This window comes from Lissotriton helveticus, chromosome 5_1, assembly GCF_964261635.1.
Source record: "Lissotriton helveticus chromosome 5_1, aLisHel1.1, whole genome shotgun sequence".
NCBI classification, from domain to species: domain Eukaryota; kingdom Metazoa; phylum Chordata; class Amphibia; order Caudata; family Salamandridae; genus Lissotriton; species Lissotriton helveticus.
The window spans coordinates 308,795,815-308,810,717 of NC_136065.1; the positions used below are offsets into that span (position 1 = coordinate 308,795,815).

General features: G+C 48.5%; 1 protein-coding gene across 22 annotated transcripts in view; it reads left to right on the forward strand.

The window, feature by feature from the left end:
• The window catches only part of RERE (arginine-glutamic acid dipeptide repeats), a 1,170,479-nt gene that overhangs the window by 937,879 nt on the left and 217,697 nt on the right, over window positions 1-14,903 (forward strand). The gene's annotated exons all lie outside the window — the stretch shown is intronic.

Below are 14,903 nucleotides of genomic sequence, written 5' to 3' on the forward strand. Positions count from 1 at the left end.
AATAAACCTGGTTCCGTTGGCACGACTCAGAATGAGACCTCTGCAGGAAGGATTGCACCTACAATGGCATCAAGCCGTAGGGTCATTCGACGACTCTATCAAGGTGACATTGCGCATGATTCACGCTCTCCATTGGTGGTCTCAAAAAGCAAACTTGTCTCCGGGCCTCACATTCTTGACAACTCCCACAGAATTCGTTCTAACAACGGACGCATCCATGGAGGGCTGGGGAGGCCATCTCCAAGACTTACAGATTCAGGGAAGACGGTCCCAACAGTACCAACAGAAACACATCAACAGTCTGGAGCTGCAGGACATTTTTCTCTCTCTGCAGGCATTCCTTCCAAGGATTGCGGGCTCCTCAGTGCTGGTCCGTACCGACAATACGACCAGCATGTATTACATCAACAAACAGGGAGGAACGAGGTCACTATTTCTATCACAGGAGGCTCAAGAGCTGTGGGAGTGGGCTACAACACACAGTATAACCCTAAGAGCAGAGCATGTCAAGGGGCTTCAGCACACTTTGGCCGACACCCTCGGCCGATCTCTCTCAGGATGTCACGAGTGGGAGCTGAGCAGAAGCAGGTGGAAAAGATCTTTCATGTTTGGGGCAAGCCAACACTAGATCGGTTTGCAACGAGAGAGAACAGCAAATGCCTATACTACGCCAGCAGATTCCCTCAACGGAGATCAAGAGGGAATGCCCTGTCCATACGATGGTCGGGGATTTATGCGTACGCTTTTCCCCCAATACCATTGATACCGAACCTGCTTCAAAAGATGAAGAGGGATCATTGCCGTCTCATCCTGATCGCACCCGCTGGCCAAGACCATATTGGTTTCAGGAACTACTTCTGTTATCACAGGAACATCCTGTTTGTCTAGTTCCAACACTCACGATGTTGACAAGGGAAAAGGATCAAATACTACACCCAGATCCACAGTTGCTGCACTTGCACGAAAGGCTCCTGACTTCTTAGAATTTAAAGATCTGAAAATATCTAAATCTTGTGCCCAGAGGACAGTCGGGACGTATCGCTTAAAGTAGAAACGACTTTGGTGTGAGGCAAATGATATTCCTCCAATCCAAGCTCCAGTGGAAGATATCCTTCCCTATTTGCTATCTCTGGCCAAAGCGGGGCTTGTGTTCTCCTCTATCAAGGTTCACCTCGCTGCAATTTCCAGATTCTGAAAGAGCTCTAACAAACCTTCACTTTGCTCTTCATCGCTTATCAAACAATTTTTAAACAGGACTTTTTCGAGTCTTTCCTGCGATTTGTCCGCCACCTCCGGACTGGCAATTAAAAACTGTTTTATCTCAGTTAATGAGAAGACTATTTGAGCCAATTCACAAGGCTGAGCTCAAATTTTTGACCTGGAAAGTGGCAACTTTATTAGCTTTTACTTCAGCAAAAAGGGTAAGTGAAATTCAAACCTTCACCATGTCAGAACCCTTTTTGCATTTCACTAGAGATTACGTGATTTTACAGACAAATCCCAAATTCATCCCTAAAGTACTGCCTCAATTTCATCTAAATCAGCCTGTAAAGCTAAAGACCTTCTTTCCGGACCCAGTTACGTCGGCGGAAAGAACTTTACACTCTCTCGACGTCAAGCGTTGTCTTAAATTTTATTTACAGAAAACTAAGGAAATCAGGCGATCCAATAAATTATTTGTCGCCTATGGTCAAGTCACACTGGGACATGCTGTAACGAAGGCAACTATAGCCAGATGGATTGCTTCTGTTATTCAATTTTGCCGTGTCAAAGCCAACAAACCTTTACAGAGAAAGGTCAAAGCGCATTCCACCAGGACTATGGCGGCTTCTACGGCACCATTTGCTGGTGTTACATTAGAAAACATCTGTCGTGCTGCGACATGGTAGAATGTCCACACGTTCACGAAGCACTACTGCCTACAATCTGCGTCGCAGGACGATGCAGCGGTGCAACTACCTGTTCTTCAACATCTTCTTCATTAAGGTTAGAATTATGTCTTTGATGCTGCATTTATATATGTATAGATATAGATATAGATATATGTCTATTATGTTAAGATGTTAATTGATGTCTATTGCAAAGTATGTTAATTTACGGACAGTATTTCATTTTAAAGAGTTTTGTATACCTTATTAATATTCTAGCCTTTCCGGATGTGGTTGGGAGTATATACACTCTGTCTCCCACCGTCCGCAAACGACACTATTTGGCTTACTGCTTGCTATTCTTATTCAGGCATGTGAATCCATGAAAGATACCCCAATACTGGATAAGAAATCAAGTTACTTACCTGTAACTACAGTTATCCAGTATTGGTATCTTTCATAGATTCACATGCACCCACCCTCCTCCACGGCGAGACAGTTCTCTAATTGGGATACCTACTTCCCACTTGTGCTAAGAAAATCTGAGGAGAACTGCCTCTGCTGGGAAGGTTCTAGAGGGTGCTGGCAGCTGATTGCTTGGAACTATTTTTTAGTTCATTTCTTATAATGAGGTGGATAGGCTACTGCTTTTTGGGCCTTCTGGGCCTCTTTTCTTTTTAGCCTACTACAGTTCTTACTAAGGCACTGCTTTTGTATATATATTTTTACCCTGGGACTCCCGCCTCGGCGACGGGGAATGATTCAGGCATGTGAATCTATGAAATACACCAATACTGGATAACTGTAGTTACAGTTAAGTAACTTGTTTTCTTCTTCCTGACTTTACTAAAAACCCCACCTTCTGCTCTCAATCCTGACCATGGAATGCTAGTTCCGTCCAAAACAACAAGGAGGAATCAAATCAGCAGATCCGCCCAGGGATTAGTGCTGGCTGAATGTGAGCACACCTCCTAATCTTACTAACTCTCGCCTCGGTCTTGCTGCCAAAAAGTGGGGTCAGGACAAGGAGGCGGGCGGGCGTTTCCACCATCTGGCAGGGCCTTTGAAGCTTACCTCCCTGGAATGCCCATCCTGCTTGGAGGAGGTGTGGACACCTCTTCCCAGAGCAGGCTTTGTTCCTGAGCTCTGAGAGCAGAGGCTCTCACCTCATGAGGTCAGAAACCAGTATACGGTGGCTGGCTGGTCGAGACCAGTCGGTCAACACACTAGTAGTCGGTAGGTTTTCAGGGGGCACCTCTAAGGTGCTCTCTGGGTGCATGTTTTAATAAATCCAGCACTGGCATCAGTGTGGATTTATTAAGATGAGGTGTTTGGTACCAAAACACTTTGGGGTACAGGGAAGCCATCATGTAGCTGGGGAACCTGTAACGACGAGTGTCCAGCCAATGTACTCCTAATGGCCTCACTGGGCACTTTTAATATCTACGGGTGAACTAAGATATTACCAGGACATATCTACTCCCGCAGATTTGCCCACACATGGGTATAGTGCACCCTGCCCTAGGGCTGTAAGTCCTGCCATAGGGGTGACTTACCTATACCACATGTAGTGGTGGCAGGCGTGGCACTCAGGGATGTGTGCCATGTCGACACTTTGGTTTTCTCTGCACCAAGATACGCAGGCTGCAATGGCAAAAATGAAGCTTCTATGTGGAAAATAGCCAGTGCTATCAGAATTCTGTTAAAATAAAATAGATTACAATTATGCTTGCAGTGTCTTTCAGTGTAGTGAACAAAAATAGTATATTTTTCCTTGCAATCTAATATTGTTGCCTCAGTTAATTCTATGATATGTTCAGAAAGCCTACTGCCCGCTTCATCTTTTTCATGGTCAAGAATATTTGATGTCACTTGTACCCAATTCGAAAAGCTTACTCCTGAGTAAAAGGGCTGCAGTAATTTGTTCTTTGCCCCAGTTGAAACGAAATCATCATGCAACCTTAAAAGAATTTTAAATTGTTGGGCCACTCCTCACCTTAAACAAGAGCAGAGTCTCTTCCCGGTCTTTCCTAGGATAGGCTGACCAATCTAGAAAGACTGACCGCTGGCATTTGCAAGATACATGTGTGCTTTGTAGCATGTCTCCCAACTCATTCCAGTCGTCTTCACTTCCATGGAATTGTTCACATCCATAACGAATGTTGACAAAAAAGAATGTACATGAGATGTCACATGAGATCTCCGCCAAAATATCCACCCCTGGGGGTCTGAAATAAAGCTGTGTGTTAGTTAGCACCTTTACTTTTTAATCTATACACCGCAAACTTGGGGAAAGTCCTGGTCAACAGTGTCTCCCCCCACCCTTCAATATGCGGATGTAATAGTTGTCATGAACCACAACAAAATGGGGCTCCAATGAGCACTGACTGGCCTACATAAATACAACATAATTAACTTTCTTACCATCAACTCAGATCAAATCAAAATACTTGTATTTGACCGCCACAAGAACAAAAAACAAGTTTCTTGCAGTATGGGTCTCACGACATTACTCACAAAATGCATTAAAAAATCAACTGCAATCATCTACGGCTTAACCAGGCTTAATAACAACTTAAAAAGCTCATCCGCTGAGGGAATAAAGAAAGACATTCAAGCCTCCCTTCTTTCAGCACTTCAATATGGACATCAAGCTTTCCCCGGAGACTGCTCGGAAATGCTGGAGCAGGCGCAGTGTGTGGTCTCTAAGAAAATCTTCCAACTACTGAAATACCTTCTGAGAGCAAGACTCAGACTGGAACTTGGGCTGGTGAAACAAGCCCTCATCATTGAGGACGACGTTCTCAAATTTTATATTCGCATACTAAACTCTCCGGAAAACTCACTCAAGGGCTGCCTTAGAGGTATTTTCGAAAATCTAGGTTTGCTCCGAGTCCCATCACCTACACAATATGGAAAAAGACCATCACAGACGAGTACAATTGTCCTCATTTCATCAAGACCAAGCTTCCTTAAAATCAACACATTTTTTGGCCCCTATATCTGGTAGCTAAACCCCAGCCTTCCATTTCAGCTACCCTCAATCCTAGAACTCTGATAGAGATCATGTACATGCAAATGCTGGCCTTACTCATCCTGGATTTCAATTGAGCTTGGGCCAACCAAGAAAATGGAGGCGCCTGCAGATAATGTTATTATAAATACGAATCAAGTCTGCATCTTCTGTACTGTTGTCCTGCCATGATCCAAGAAAGGAGAACTTTACTCAGGCAGTTACTTCTGAAAGAAGGAGCACACACTTGTTTAGAGGCCTTGGCTATATGTTTTTCACAAGCGGAGGCTTCCATACTTGCTCGCAGTGGGAGATTTGTAAAAAACACTCAGGGATGTACTACACCCCGGCCCTGAACCTTCTCAACACCCTTATAAAGTCCAGAAATTGATATCTTACCACTACACAAAGGAAATGGGATACAACCAACTTCTCCCACAGCACTGAATATCTCAGGTTATTGAAAAAGAAGAAAGTAACATCTTGGAGGCATGTCGTTAGTCGTGTCTTGCATAGTTAAAGGCAAGCTCACTGCAGGAGCCAAGAGCAACCCTACCAGACGTACAACTATCACTGAGCTAAAAATACTAGCTTTAGCAAATTTCAATGCACCTTACCCCTCCCTGATCTCAGTGATTACAACATGGCATCTGCACTTTATCCTACTTAACTGCGTCTTAAGAAAGAATACAAACTGTATAACCTATTTCCCCCAAATAACAGAGCTCCATCTGGGCCCAGGGAAGGTCGGGCAAAAAAAATCACTTGTATATCTATGAACTGAGCTGCAATGCTTTCAAAGCTTTTATCTTTTTGTAACAGTTTTTTTTTTTTTAAAGAGAAAGGAAACATTATTTATTCTCGATAATGATAGAGTGCATTGGTTTCTAACAATATTTGTTCTTGGAGTTCTAACATTCAACAAAAGACATTAATCACAATCCTTCAGTTTCGCTGGTAATATATATGATGTAATTAAATTGGAGGAAGTGATTATTTATTTTTTATTTTTTTTAAATCTTTATTAACATGAAGGCAGAAGATATATGCACAATATCACATTCCTAGGTCGCTATCACATTTCCTTCGGTCACTGTAAAATGAAACGGATAATACAAATCACATTTTGACGCGGGGTAATTGATGTCTGAACAAGGATACGGATGGGCGATGTCAGTGACCGTGTCATATAGATTGTAACACACATTATAACAAACCCATCTGGTCATTCTGTGTTCTAACTCCCTTCAACACAGTTATCTGTTCCTAGCATAAGATGACTAAAAAACAGTAAAACCCAACTAGTGTCATCACTTAACAGTAGATAGTACCTGCACAAACCTAGTCATTATCCACATCACATGACCAGAACAGTTGCAAAGGTATTATTACACTCATGCGCCACCCCAGCATGAACAATAGCTCACCACTCATGCCCGCCCTCTCTAATCCTCCTCCTCCTCCGAGTCCAATTCGTCGTCTTCCGGTAAAGGTTCACATGGTTCCCCCCTGTATTTGTTCCAGGGTGTCCAGACCTTATTCCATTTACGGGGGCAGGCTCGTAGTACATAGACCGCCCTCTCCTTTACCATCAGTAGGTCCATATTTCTGATCCAACCAGCTGCCGTAGGCAATTCCGGGGCACCCCATTTTTGTGCAATATCTCGCTTGGCCACTGTCACGGCCAACGTGACCCACAGCAGACCATATCTGTCCAGGTCAGTAGGGTCCCAAATGTTCAAGAGGCACTTACGGAGTTCAGGCAGGATTGAGAGTTTGATGGCCTGGGACACTGTGCGCATAATTTGCTTCCAAAATTCTTGGACCTGTGGATATTCCCATAGTGTGTTATACAGAGTTCCCTCCTCCCCGCAACCTCTGAGGCAGAAGGGGTGTGGCGCCCTCTGTATTCTGTGAAGTAGCGTTCTGGTGTAGTAAGTGCGATGTAATATCTTGAGTTGCACTAACCGGAACCTAGCCGAAATGCCTACTTCCCTTGGTGATGCAAGCGCGTGTCGTATCTGCACATATCTAAATGTTTCAGTGGGGCCCAGATCATATTGTTGCTGGAGCTGCGGAAAAGCAATCACCGTGCCTTTGTCCCAAAGGTCCCCCACCGTGGAAAGTCCTATGTGGTCCCATTGTGCGAACCCCTTACACGTCCGTAAGTTTCCCAGTGATTTGGTGTCCCACAATGGCGTCATCCTGGTAATTTTCCCCTTCCAACCCAGTCGAGATTGTGCTGCATGCCACAAGGCCGCCGTATGATGTGTCGGACCGAGCAGGTGTTTGACTTGTGACAAATTATACAACACGGAGAGCATACCGTCCGTCCCAAGCTGCGACCAGTCTGCCTTGTATGCGGGGTCTCGCCGTGAGACGTGGATCCAGTGATTTATTATCTTAAGTTGGGATGCCCAATAGTACAATTGAAGATTGGGTAGCGCGATCCCCCCCTCATACCAGCTTTTCACTAATTTGTCATGCGCTATACGAGCTGGGCCGTTGCTCCACAGTAAGTTGGAGACTAGTGCAGTGACTTGTTTGAAGTAACGCGGTGCCACCATATAAGGGGTATTTTACAGTACATAGAGAAATCTGGGGAGAGCCATCATTTTATACAATGCCGCCCGCCCAAGGAGGGTCAGCGGCAGGGTCGCCCAGTATTTCACATCCGCACGTAGGCGGACCAGAGGCGGCATCAAATTTTCGGCATAGAAGTCTGCGGCATTATTGGTGATGAAAATACCCAGGTATTTAAAGGAGGTGGTTGCCAACGTCAGGGGGCAGTCGTCCTGCAACTGTGGTTCCGGGCCATGGAGCACGTATATAATTGATTTGGACCAATTAAGGGTGTACCCTGATGATATTCCGTGCTCATCGCAAAGTTTCAACAGGGCAGGGATCCCTTCATTAGGGTTAACCATATAAATCAGCATATCATCTGCATATAGGGAGACTTTATCCTCCCACCCTTCCTCCCAAGTGATGCCCCGGAACAGTGGCGTTGCTCTGAGCAAGATGGCCAGTGGCTCTATCACCAGTGCAAAGAGCAGGGGCGACAGCGGGCACCCTTGTCTAGTCCCGCGCCCCAATGGGAACGTTGGTGAAATGTGGCCATTTGCAACCACCTGTGCCACCGGTGACGTGTACAGTAACCGTACCCATGCGAGATATTTCGGTCCAAAGCCCATACGAACAAGAACTGCAAACAGATACTCCCATTCCACCAAGTCAAAGGCCATTTTGGCGTCCAGGGATAGAATCACTGCTTGGTCCGAAAGGAGATGTGCACGCGCCAGCACTCCCTGGACCCTCCGTAGGTTTAGTGCTGTGCTCCTGTGTGGCATGAATCCCGACTGATCGGGATGTATCAAGGTGTGTAGGTGCTGAGTCAAACGACTGGCCAGGAGCTTTGCTAGGATTTTTGCTTCAACGTTAAGCAAGGAAATGGGCCGGTACGAAGTACATGCAGTCAGTGGCTTATTTGGTTTAGGTATGGCTACGATTGTGGCCATGCGCTGGTCAAGCGGGAGCTCCGCCCGTTCCACACTTTCAGCATACATATTCAACAGGGGCGTACTCAATACAGAGGCCGTTGCCTTATACCATTCAATGGGTAGCCCGTTGGGCCCCAATGCCTTGCCGGACTGCAACGCCTGTATAGCCAACTGTATTTCATCCTCCGTCAGGGCAGCATCTAGTTCCTGCTGTGCTTCTAACGGAAGCACGGGGATATCAATGCGTTCGAGTGACGCTGTCGCCTCCTGTGCCGTGACGGTCCGCACCGGGGTGTATATCTCCTGATAATGTCGCGCTAGGGTGCGCACTATCTGTTCAGGGTGTGTCTGCAGCTGGCCATCATGCGCGTAGAGTCTTTGTATCCCTCTGTTACAGCCACCCCGTTTGTCTAACCAAGCCAACATCTTCCCAGCCTTGTCGCCCACGTCATATATTCTATGTGCGGTGTTTGCCAGATGTCCCCTAATAGTCGTCGTGAGGTGAGCCTGGTGTTGCTGCTGTCGGAGTTGCAGCAAATGTGCTGTTTCTGGGGTGGGGTCTGACATGTGGGTGGTGTTTGCGTTGTGAAGTGCCAGTTCTAAGTTCGCGAGCTCACTTCTGGAATCCCGTTTATGCCCAGTGATCACCGCTATAGCCGCGCCGCGCAGGACTGTTTTGTATGCCTCCCACAGCACCGAGGGCGAGGACACTGTCCCTTCGTTCTCTTTAAAGTAGTGTGAAGTGGCCAATTGGAGTTTCTTTCTAATACCAGGGATTGTTAAATAGTTGGGGTATATCGGATATATTCTAGCGCGCTTCCTCTCTTCAGTAGTAAGGCGGAGGGACACCGGGGAATGATCAGATATGCCTCTGGGCAGAATTTCTAGTTTGTCCACCGATCCCAGTCCCACCCCTAAAAAGAAAAAGTAATCTATACGTGAGAGACTGTCATGTGTAGCGGAGTAATGCGTGTATTGAGTCGCTGCGGGGTTTAACTGACGCCACACATCCGTGAGGCCCATTGCGGTCAGAAAACCAGGAAGCGTGGCAGCCCCTCTCGGGCGGTCCCGTACGGGGAAGGTGTCCAGTGAGGGGTCTGTTATTGCATTGAAATCTCCCCCAATGATCATATCACCCTCCGGGAGGTCAAGGAGAAATTGCCCAAGTGCCGGCAATGACATAGAGTGGAGTGCCGGGGGGATGTACACGGATATCACACTGAGGGGCCTTCCCTCCCACTGGCCATGTAGCGCCGCAAAACGACCTTGATCGTCCGTCCTGCGGCTTTCCACCATAAAGGACGAGTTCCTTTTAAGGAGTATCCCAGTGCCCCTGGAGTCCGTAGTGAATTCTGCGTGTACTGCCATGGCATACCCACGTCTGTCAAGCGCTTTACACGTACTCCCTGCCAGGTGTGTTTCCTGAAGCATCACCAAATCAGGCCCATGTCGTTTGATGGACTGCAAGACCAAACCTCTTTTAATTTTGTCCCCCAGGCCTCTAACGTTCCATGTGAGCAGTCTCAGGGGGGGCACTGCAGTTATTGCTTGGGCGCCCTCAACGGGGGCAACGTGTCCCTGTTGGGCCATTAGGGTGTGTGGCTAGTGTGACTGATGTGTAGCAGTAGGATGTAACGCAGCCGCAGTGTCGTGTGCCAGGGTACCAGGAATGTATGGCCTGCGTTAGGACCGTGTACCATATGAAATTAGTGATGACAAAGAACAAGAACGTTAACATTACAACTTTCCCCCCCCCCCCCACCCCCTCCCTGCTCCCCTGCACCACGGACTGGCTCCCGCCCGCATCCCCAACTTGGCAGAGTGCTTAATCCCATCCCCAACTATCTTACTTGCTCGTGGGGTTGGTGAGACCCCTACAGGCACCGGCCAATGCCCGCCCTACTCAGCTCCATCAGCTTCGGGTTCCCAAATGCCGCAAGTGTGCAGTCTCTCATGTAGCATATTGTATCAAACTCGGACCGGCTGTCCTGAATCAAGTGGGTCCCTTTCAAGATCAGATTCCAGTCCCGCGGCGCCTTCCACGTTCAAGGGAGTACTGGACGTCTGTTCCGCTGGCCTGCCGTTGCGATGATTCTGGCGTTCCCTGTGTGGGCGCTGGGGTTGGCCCATCTGTCTCCATCCGTCCAGCCACTCCTGCGCCCCCTCCGGCGTATCAAAAAACCATGTTTTCCCTTCGGCTACAATCTGTAATTTGGCGGGGAACAGCATCGAATATAGTAGGCCTCTGTCACGAAGCGTCTTTTTGATCTCAGTGAATGACGTCCTGCGCCTGGCCACCTCCGCTGTGTAGTCCGGAAAGAAGGCCAAAGTCGAGTTTTGAATTTTGACAGGCGGTGAGACCCTTGCCGCTTGCAGGATTGCGTCCCTATCCCTAAAGTTAAACAGTCTGGCCAGTACAGGCCGCGGTGTGGCTCCCGGCTTGGGCGTTCCGCCAGGCACCCGGTGTGCCCTCTCAACGGAGAAAAAGTGGGACAAGCCTTTAGGTTGTAGCTTAGTTTTAATGAGGTCCTCTACGTACAGATCCATTGCACCTTTTCCCTCCGATTCCGGCAGGCCAAGGATGCGCACGTTGTTTCTTCGGGAGCGCCCTTCCTGATCGTCAAGCTTCTCCTGTAGTTGCTTAGTGACTTTTACCATTCGCTCCATCGCTATTTGCAGGTCTGATGTGTCCTCAATGAGCGATTTTGTAACCACCTCCACCTGAGACACCCTTTCCGAAATTTTCTTAAAGTCTGCCCGAAGCAGAGTAACTTCTGAGGAAATGGAGCCCACCGTAGACTGTACCTCGGATAGGGTTTTCATAATGTCCTCCAAAGTCACCTTTTTAGTCCCGTCTGTGTCCGGGGCTGCGCCTGTGGAGTTCCGCCCGCCGACCTGAGTGTGCCCGTGTTGGTTATACGCAAATTTGTCAAGTTTCGCCTGTGTCGACGCACTCCTACTTCCTTTGCCTGCCATGGCGCTGTACTTGTGGACGTATAGCTAGTTCCTAGCGGTATCCACAACACCACCCGTCAACGAGGTGCTTGGTTCCTTTGTTCGGCAGGGGAGAGCGCAGTCGGGTGAGTGTCCCACGGGTTCCAAGATCTGGTACTGTTCCTCGCAGGGCCCAGGCTCGCTTCAGTCGGTGGTGGAGGTACAGCCACCTGAGCCGTCGCGACGGTCAGTGCGTTAGTCCCGGTGCCTCCACTCCAGCCGCTCCTCCACGCCTCCCGGTATAGAACTCCTCACTGGTGTTCACTCGAGCGGCCGTCCACTCCGGCCCCCCGTGTCTATATTACTGTGCCTTGTCTCGGTGCTCCTATGACCCCTCGTCGATCTCCTGGCAAGGCTCACCCTGCTTAATGGTGATCAGGCCCCCCTGCGCAGCAGGATGGCACCCCACGTTTGCAGCTCTAGGATGTCACTGACCGATGTACTGAAGCGTCTCCCGCCGGAACGTCCACCGCTATGTTTCTCTGCAGCGTGCCCAGCGCCTCCAGGACGGTCTCCCCGGGCGTTTCCCCTTTGCTGCAGAGCACTGCGCCAGGATCTAGGGGCCCAGTCCTGCCCCTCCGTTAGTCTTAGGTGGGGACTTAGATAGTAATGTCACTGCGGGAGGACACCGGGGCCCCCGGTGCGATCGGCCTCACCTTGCGTTGCGTGTGTTGTGCTGCACAAAGTTTAGTCCCCAATATGGCGCCGGCCGAGACCCAGGGGTATCCCCGTCCGCGCTGGTGCCCGCACTGTAATCCGCTGTTCTATGCAGCCAGTATTGGTGCGGTAGTCTTTCTTGCCCCCCCGGGGGCTCACACCTGCAGTTTGGACCGTCGAAGCAAACCTTGCCACTGTGTCCCGAAGGGGCCGGCTGACGCCACCTCGCCCAAGCCGATCAGGATGCACTTCCGCCGGGGCGCACTAGATACGCAAGGCCGGTGCGGCCAGGCAGTCACAGGCCACAGTACGTCTCTGTCAGACGGAGCAGTTCCCGGCTCCCGATTTCCGCCGGGACCGGATCAAAGAGCGCCGCTCGGGTCCCCGAGCCGATACCGCCACTTCGGGCGGGCGATGAGACGGATAGATGGACGGATTTTACTGCGGGCCGATATGCCTCAGGGAGCTCCCGCTTCAAGCTGCCGCCATGCTTGGCAGTTGGCCACGCCCCCTTTTTGTAACAGTTTTAAATAACTGACGGAAACAAACTACATTGAATTCTAATTTACCGGGACAACATAGGTTGTCAAAGGTCACTGCTTTACCTATGCAAACACTCACACATATTTACTCCAAACTTTAGGATTGCACAAAGCACATGCACTTTAAAAGAGTAAGGAAGTGGGGCAAATCATTCGATGCTAAGGGGACAGGGATAAGTAAGGAGCGATGACTGGCTACAACATTGGCAATATGTTTACAAGTGTAATATTAGTCAATAATGTGCATTCCTCTATGCCTTTATGTGGAGCTTCTATATTCCATCTGAAATTATTGTAGATGAGGTGTCTAGTTGTCAGTGGTTTGCACCCTGTCCAAGTAGGGACCCTCACTCTAAATAGGGTAAGGGGATTGCACAGCTAGGATAACCCCTGCTCACCATGGTAGCTTGGCATGAGCACTCAGGCTTATCTCAGAGGCAATGTGTTAAGCATTTGTACTTACACACAAAGTAACACAGTGAAAATACTACGAAAAGAGTCCACAACAGTTTAGAAAAAAATAACCAATACTTATCTGAATTAAACAACAGCAAAACGTCACAATTCCAGCATACACAAGTACAATATCCCTTTTCAAAGATTAAATCAGTTCAGTACATGGAAATGTATGGATGTGTCACTTTTAGCACAAAGTTCCTTGGATGCTGCAAAATTCAAAGACGAATCGGGTGCAGGGGAGGTGAGGCGCCGGAAAGCAAAGCAATGCGTCGGTTCCTTACTCCTAGAGGAGGTGATGCATTGGTTCCTTACTGCTGCGCAGGGGAGGTGATGCGTCGGTCCTTACTGCCAGGGGAGGTGGTGCATCAGTTCCTTACTGGAATAGGATTTGAGCAGCCTCAGTTTTTTACTGCTGTGTAAGGTGGATGAAGAAATCGGCGCCCAAGAACGATGCTTCGAAAATCTAGACGTGCTGCGTTGATTTCAGTTATGAAGATGGCGCTGTGTTAGAGTTGAAGTGGTGCCTCACGGACTTCGGTGATGCGGTGCTCTAAACACGCTGCAGCGGTGCTTCTGAAGTGCTGTGCCGGATAGCAGGGGCCTGCAGTGAAAGCTGTGATCGGGATCAATAGGGAACCATGCTGCGATGCTGGCAGCCGCAATGCATCAAAGTTTGTAGATATGTCAATGAAAACAGACTCTGGTCGTCAATCCGTGGATTTCCTCCTTCGACCAGCAGATTCCACTTAAAACGGCCCAGGCACTGGTAGATGAAGTCTTTGATGGCCTTGAGACTTCTTAACAGGAGGCAAGCAAACACAATCCCTTGGAGAACCTTGGAAGCAGGATACAGAAAGCAAGGTCCAGTCCTTTCACTTGCAGGCCAGACGCAGCAAGCAGTAAGCCAGCACAAGAAAGTGACATGCAGAGTGTCTGAGCATCCAGCGCCGCTTTCTGGCATAATGACCTTTAGTCCAGAAGTATTCTCATTTGAGAGTTGCAGAGGTCCAATACTTGTTCCCCTTTCTGCCTTTGAAGTAGGCAAGCTACAAAGCTTTGTAGTGCACAAGATCACTGATCTATCCCCAGACACACAATAGAGGGTGGAGACAGCTTTGTGTGAGGTCAGGCTCAGCCCTATTCAAGTGTCAGTGACAACTCCTCCCACCCCTCTACCCGGATGGCCCTTCAGCCTGGTGATGGCCCATCAGGATACGCAAGGCACACCTCAGCTCCCATTGGGTGTCTGATAATAGTGAATGCGCAAGAGCTCAACTATCATCCTTACCTTGATGTGGATTCCACAGGCGTGCAGTGTCACAGAATGGTTTAGCAAGAAAATGCCCACCTTCTAAAGCAAACGACAGACAGATGATGGATGCAATGCAGAGCAAATCAAACGTTCACCATGCCACCCCAGTTTAGACCCAGCCATATCCAAATCAGCCTTGACCCTGTGCCTCATGGGAACAGTCCAGCCCGAACTGCCAAGCCAGGCACTCCCTGGACCAGAAACAAGCATCCTTCGAGCCCAGTCTAAAATTCTTGAAATGTCCATATGTGTCTAGCTAAAAATCTGTGCTTCCAGCTATTGAGCTAATCAGCTGTCCATGCCGAATTAGTGGGCTAGCAGTAGACCAACTGTTAACCTGATTCTAGTGCCTATCAAAAGTACCTAATCTAGCATTATCTCATATGAAAATGTTTCTTTCTACAGTTGTGCATGCTATTGCATGCTATCTCAGAAAAAAGCCTTTTCTGTATTCCTAAAACCCACCATGGAAAACTGACCTTGACTTCTATTTGTTGCATCCCCTTTTTTATTTTGAGTGACTCTTCTTACTTCCCCCTTTTGCGTGCCTCATATCTG